The sequence below is a fragment of the Physeter macrocephalus genome, unplaced genomic scaffold (assembly GCF_002837175.3).
Source record: "Physeter macrocephalus isolate SW-GA unplaced genomic scaffold, ASM283717v5 random_212, whole genome shotgun sequence".
Taxonomy (NCBI): domain Eukaryota; kingdom Metazoa; phylum Chordata; class Mammalia; order Artiodactyla; family Physeteridae; genus Physeter; species Physeter macrocephalus.
This window is the reverse complement of record NW_021145498.1, coordinates 22,060-29,412: the sequence shown is the minus strand read 5'-3', so window position 1 is coordinate 29,412 and position 7,353 is coordinate 22,060.

The window sequence follows — 7,353 nt, the reverse complement described above, 5'->3', positions numbered from 1 at the left end:
TTTTTTCTAAACATTTATAATTTTATTTAAGTGTGTGCAAACGTATGTAATAAATACAGCAATATATATTTAGCAATCATATAAAATCACATTATATTATTATATATAATATTATACTATACATAAACATTATATGTACAAACAAAAAATCAGGATTTTTCTTGGTTAAGCTTTTTATTTTGAAATAATAATAGATTCATATGCAGTTGTCAGAAATAACACACAGAAGGATCCAACATACCCTTTACCCGGTTTCCTCCCATGGTACATCTTGCAAAATTATACTACAATATCACAACCAGGATTTTGGCATCAATACAGTCAAGTTACAGAACATTCCATCACGAAAAGGATTCCCTGGTTGCCTTTTTTTTTTTTTTAATTTTATTTATTTATTTATTTTTGGCTGTGTTGGGTCTTCGTTTCTGTGCGTGGGCTTTCTCTAGTTGCGGCAAGCGGGGGCCACTCTTCATCGTGGTGCGCGGGCCTCTCACCGTCGCGGCCTCTCTTGTTGCGGAGCACAAGCTCCAGACGCGCAGGCTCAGTAGCTGTGGCGGCTCAGTAGCTGTGGCACACGGGCCTAGTTGCTCCGCGGCATGTGGGATCTTCCCAGACCAGGGCTCGAACCCGTGTCCCCTGCATTGTCAGGCAGATTCTCAACCACTGCGCCACCAGGGAAGCCCCCCTAGTTGCCTTTTTATAGCCACGTCCACTCCCCTCTTTCCCCCACCTTAGTCTCCCCCACCATCCTCTCCTCCGTTCTATAATTTTGTCATATCCTGAATGTTAGGTATATGGCTCCTACAGAATGTGACCTTTGGGACTGGCTTTTCTCACGAGATTCATCCGGGTTGCTGTGCGTGTGGACAGCTCTTCCTCTTTATTGCCAAGAAGGATTCGGTCCCCAGTGTGGACAGATCAGTTTGTTTAACCATTCACCCCTGGAAGTTCATCTGGGTTGTTTCCCATGTTTGGCCCTTACAAATAAAGCGGCTCAAGTTCAGGATTTTGTGTGAACATAAGTTTTCATTTCTCTGAGGCAAAGGCCCAGGAATGCAACTGCAGGATTTAAGGTAGCTGTATATTTATTTATTTATCTTTGGCTGTGTTGGGTCTTTGTTGCTGTGCGCGGGCTTTCTCTGGTTGTGGCGAGCAGGGGCTACTCTTCATTGCGGTGCGCAGGCTTCTCATTGTGGTGGCTTCTCTTGTTGCGGAGCACAGGCTCTAGGCGCCTGGGCTTCAGGAGTTGTGGCACGCGGGCTCAGTAGTTGTAGCTCGCGGGCTCTAGAGTGCAGGTTCAGTAGTTGTGGTGCACGGGGTTAGTTGCTCCGCGATATGTGGGATCTTCCCGGACCGGGGCTCAAACCCACGTCCCCTGCGTTGTCAGGCGGACTCTTAACCACTGCGTCACCAGGGAAGTCCCGTATATTTAGTTTGTAAGGAAGCTGCCAGAGCGTTTTCCAGGGAGGCTGTATATGTCACGTTCCCACCAGTAATGCACGTGTGATGCAGTTTCTCCACATCCTCACAAGCATTTGCTTTTTTGACTGTTTTTTATTTTAGCTATTCTGATAGGTGTGTACCAATGTCTCACGGTGTTGTTTTTTTTTAATATATAAATTTATTTATTTATTTTGGCTGCATTGGGTCTTTGTTGCTGCGCGCGGGCTTTCTCTAGTTGCGGCGAGCGGGGGCTGCTCTTGGTTACGGTGCGTGGGCTTCTCATTGCGGTGGCTTCTCTTATTGCAGAGCACAGGCTCTAGGCACGCAGGCTTCAGTAGTTGCGGCACGCGGGCTCAGTAGTTGTGGTTCATGGGCTCTAGAGCACAGGCTCAGTAGCTGTGGTGCACAGGCTTAGTTGCTCCGTGGCATGTGGAATCTTCCCAGACCAGGCTTGAACCCGTGTCCCCTGCATTGGCAAGCGGATTCGTAACCACTGCGCCACCAGGGAAGTTCCTCTCACTGTGGTTTTAATTTGCATCTCTGACAAGGATGTGGACCATCCCCTCCTTTGTTCAGTTGCCATCTGTGTGGCCTCTTTAGGGAATGTCTGCTCATGTGTTTTGCCCATTTTCTAATTCAATTGTTTGCTTTTCTACTACTGAGCTTTAAGAATTCTTTACATATTTTAGATACTAGTCTTTGGTTGGATTTGCGGTTTTTGCAGAGATCTTCCCCCAGCCTGCAGCTGTCTTTTCAGCCTCTGAAAAGGGTGGGTTTTGGGTTTGTTTCTCTTTTTAAACTTTTTACTTCTGAATAATTTCCAACTTACAGAAGTTGCTAGAATAGTACAAAGAGTCCCTAGACACTGCTCACCCAGATTCCCCAAGTATTAACATTTTACCATATTTTCTTACTCTATTTTTTGCTTTTAATTTTTGGAACCATTTGAGAGCAAGTTGCAGACACGATGCCCATTATCCCTTAATGCTCACCTGTGTATTTCCCGAAACAAGCACCCACATAACGTTCAAAATCAGGATGTTAATATTGATAGGACACTGCCCTTTACTCACAGACCCCAGAAGAGTTTCACAGATTGCCTCAATAATGTCTTATCCAGAAGCCAATCTAGGGTTACACGTTGGATTGTTGTTACTTTTCCTTAGTCTACTTAATTGCAAAACCAAAGTCTTTCTTTGTGGTTTTGTCACTTAGGCTCGAGAAAGCTTTGGTTCCACACTTTGGTTTGATGGTCAGGGTCAGCACCTTGGAATTCAGGGAGGAAGACAGAGCAAACAAGACATGTGTAGTAGACGGGCAAACTGAGGTGGGCAAGTGGAGGGGCTCAGTCAGAATGGTACAACTGGCCGACAGTGAGGTTTCCAGGCTCACTAGCCCCTTCCCACGACCACATAGATCCCAAGCTAGGACTCTGAATATCTCTGTCAGATGATAAGGCAACCCAGAAAGTCAGAAGAAGAGAGGAACACTTTTGAAAAATCTAATTTAAAATCTGATTTTAGGGCTTCCCTGGTGGCGCAGTGATTAAGAATCCATCTGCCAATGCAGGGGACACGGGTTTGAGCCCTGGTCCAGGAAGATCCCACATGCCGCAAAGCAACTAAGCCCGTGCACCACAACTACTGAGCCTGCGCTCTAGAGCCCACGAGCCACAGTTACTGAACCCAAGTGCCACAACTACTGAAGCCCACGCACCTAGAGCCTGTGCTCCGCATCAAGAGAAGCCACCCAATGAGAAGCCCGCGCACCGCAGCGAAGAGTAGCCCCTGCTCGCCACAACTAGAGAAAGCCCACACGCAGCAACGAAGACCCAGTGCAGCCATAAATAAATAAATAAATTTATTTTTAAAAATCTGATCTTAGGGCTTCCCTGAGTGGCGCAGTGGTTGAGAGTCCGCCTGCCGATGCAGGGGACACAGGTTTGTGCCCCGGTCCAGGAAGGTCCCACGTGCCGCGGAACGGCTAGGCCCGTGAGCCATGGCCGCTGAGCCTGCGCGTCCGGAGCCTGTGCTCCGCAACGGGAGAGGCCACAACAGTGAGAGGCCCGCGTACCACACACACACACACACACACACACACACACACACACACACACACACACACACAAAATCTGATCTTTACCTTTAGAACTGGTCTTTCTTTATATTTCATGACTATGATATTTTTGAAGTGCCTTTGTAAAATATCCCTTAGATTGGGTCGGTGCCTAGATTCTGCTTCTGCACTTTTGGCAGGACTATATCAGAAGTTATGCCATGTTCTCCTTGGTGCATCATATCTGGAGGCACACGACATCTGAAGTTCCAGCGCTGGTGGCAGTAACGTTCATCATTCAGGTAAGGTCGCGTCTGCCAGGTTTCTCCATTGTAAAGCTAATCAATAAGAATTTGAACTCACTAGTGAATAAGGGATAATTAGTAAACACTCAGTGAGGAGAAAAGTGGAGTCTATGTAAATATCCTGTTTCCCATCAGCCTTTCACCAGCAGTTTGAGCCTTTGTCATTGACTGTTCCCTGAATCAGATATTAATGTGCTGCTTGCCAAATGGAAGTTTTCTAATTCCACTATTCCTTCTACATTTAAGAGTCAGCTTTTTCTCCCATTTATGTATTCATTCATTTATTTATATCATGAATTATTTATATCATAAATGAAGATAACAATCCATTACTATCTTTATTTTGTTGCTCAGATTGTTCTGGATTTGGGCAGCAGGAGCCCTTTCAAGCTACTTCCCACCTTTTGACACCCCCATCGTTCTTTGAAGCTTCCTTACCTTCTGCCACCCCGAGACATTCCATTTGGAGATTCCCTGCCCCAGCCCTGGAATCAGCCATTTCTCCAAAAAGCACTGGTTCCTTCTAGTGGATAAGGGCATTTAGAAACCAAGATCTGGGCACTAGGTGTGCTCGTTGCTATTGTGATTTCACTGTTTCTGGGTCCTTTTGGCAAACAGAGCCAAGAAACACATACACACTCACACACACTCACACACACACCCCTACATCTATTTCTATATTAAAAAACATGAGTTCATACCAATACCACAATTGTAGTCTAGCTCCATAGAACTGATTCTAGGCTTCCTCCTTCCCACATTTGAAATTCCCTTCTCCAAAGGTGAGAAGCCTGGCTTCTCATCTTCAAGACACATCCCAATGACTGTTCTGCCCTGTGTCTAGCTCTCCAACCACATGCCTGCGTGGGCCAGTTCCTTGGCCCCGACTAAAAGGAATGGAAAAGAAAAAGTGAAGAGCAAAGCAGAGGAGAGTGTATTACCCTTCTGCTGCTGCTGTAACAAATTACCACAAACTGGGTGGCTTAGGACAACGGGAGTCTATTCTCTCACAGTCTGGAGGCCAGAAGTCCAAAATCAAGGTGTCGGTAGGGTTGTTTCCTTCTGGAGGATCTGGGGGAGAATCTGTCTGTTCCGTACCTTTTCCGGCTCTGCTGGCTGCTGACAACTCTTGGTGTTCCTTGGCTTGTGGCTACGTCACTCCAGTCTCTGCCTCCATCATCATGTGGCTTCTCCCCCTGTGTGTCTGCATGAAGAAGCCCTCTTCCTATAAGGACACCAGTCACTGGATTAGGGCCCTGGTTTATGACACTGTCTTCCTGTTCTAGTTCAGTCACCAACATAATCACAGGCAGGTTAACTAATCTTACCTCGATCACACCTGCAAAGGCCCTGTTTCCAAGTAAGGTCACATTCACAGGTATGGGGGTTTAGGACTTGGACAGTTCAGCCCACAGCACGGTGGAACCTGTATTTGTGAGAAGCCCAGGGGCTCACTGCTGCACAGTCTCGCAGGACCCCTGGGCTTGGCGTCCGAGTTCAGTAGGAGGAGGCCCTGGAACCAGAGGGCAGAGGGGCAGCCTTGGGGCAGGGCTTTGGGAAGAGCCAGAGGAGCCACGGGCAGCGCCCACCTGGAGCGCTGGAGACGAATGGGGTGTGGGCTGTGGGCAGAGCAGGCAGGGCGTGGGAGTCCCGTCTGGGACAACGCTGGGTCACTCTGCCTGTAGCCTGGGAAGTGCTGGCTCAGGGACCCTCCACTCTGCAGCCCGCCTTGAGCCCCAAGCCCCAGGAGGGAAGTTGTGTCTTGGTTCTTTCAGCCTCGGAGCTGCAGAGGCCTAAGGTCTGGGGTCTGGATGGGCCAGGGCAGGCCCGAGAGGTTCTTCGTGGGCTGGGGGAGAGGTGGGCAGCACGCTGGCTGAGGGGGTCTCTGCAGGTTCTCTCAGTCCTAGGTCTGCCCCCAGGTGTGACAGCTGAGTGGCCTTGGACAAGAGCCAAACCCTCCCTGGCTCAGATTCCTACCTGTAAGATGAGGGGCTGGACCTGAGGCCCCTAACCTGGACGGCTGCCGTGTCCCCCTCCCCCCACACTCAGGCTCTGCGGTGGCATCAGGGCCATTTTGAAACCCATCCTGGGCCTAAAACTTAAAAGGTAGCCTTGGCCAAATGAGCACGTGCTCTGAGCAGAAAGATGTCGGCTGCTCAGGCCTGTTGGGGATGAGAGGACCGTATGTCTGGAGGTCAAGGAGGGGTGCTCCCCAGAGGCACTGCTAAGCGCTGCCAGCCCCTGGAGAGACTGGGGGTTCCGGAACAAGAGAACTTGCTCTCACCTGTGTGTCGGGGGTGGGGATTGTGTTCAGGTGTTAGCAGCGTCTGGAGTTCAAGAAGGAAACCAGGTGATGCTGAGCCATTTGTGGGCGAGTGGGCTCTCACCAAAGCGATGGGGCTCAGAGCGAGATCGCTGCCAGTCTGGACACTAGGACCCGCCCCAGGTTCTGCCTCGTTCATGGTTCTTTCTGGGGCCTGGATTTTGGGGAAGGGACTAGAAATGGCTGGAGCACTCCTCATCCCCGACACATGGAGGCGCCCGCCCTCTGTGCTCATGGGTTCATTTGTTTGATGAATTTGTCATAACTTGAAAGGCTCTGGTTTATAACACTAACTTCCTGTTCCAGCTCAGTTGCCAACATAACCACAGGCAGGTTAATGCACGTCCATCAACCCGCCTGGGGAGGTGGCCTCCCTACCACGTGGCTCGAGCTCACGCGTGGGCCTAGCCTTGGTGTGGGGAGGCCGGGCCAGCCCTGGTGGCTCAGCTGCGTGAGCCTCCCAGCCATGTCCACACCCCAGAGAGCCACACCTCATGGCCCACTGTGCTCCGGAGCCCCCTTCTCCAAACTTTCCTGAGAAGTGGCCCAGATGTGGGGCACCCTCAGTGTTTGCCGTAGAGACTGAGAATTGGGACAGCCTTCTTAGAGAGTCACTTAGCAATCGTTGTCCCCCACATGTGAGTGCTCTTAACTAGCAACTCCGCTTCCAGGGCTTTTCCCAGTAGCTGAGCCCACCAGGAGCCCGAATGTGGAGCAAGGACATTCACAGCCCCTAAGACTGGACAGGAGCTGAGCACCCAGGGGAGGGTGGGGGAGAGTCAGTGACTCTGCTGTTCAAAGCTTGGCCTCAGACCCTTCCCTCTACCTCTCAAACATCAGTCTCCCCATCAGTCAAATGGGCGTGTGAGCCCTGCCTCACAGATGGCAACTCCCACAGGTGCCCACAGAGTGTTTGCCTCTAACTCCAGCTGCTCCGGGGAAGGGACCAGGGCCAGGTTAAGGCAGGAGGCCGAAACCAGCATTTGCAGGTGTGCATGCGTAAGCACGCGTGTTCATGTGTGCACATGCGTGGATATTTTAACTGGAAATTAATGTTGGGGAGGGGGAGATGGAGGCCTGTGGCCACTAGAAATGCTTAAATTCCCTAGGTGCGGGTCACGTGATATTTCTGTCGGATGGCACAGCTCTAAAAGATGAGTCAGGGAGGAGACCAACAGCAGGAGGACAGGATGAGGATGTGACCAGAGGAAGGAACAGCCCTTCTCC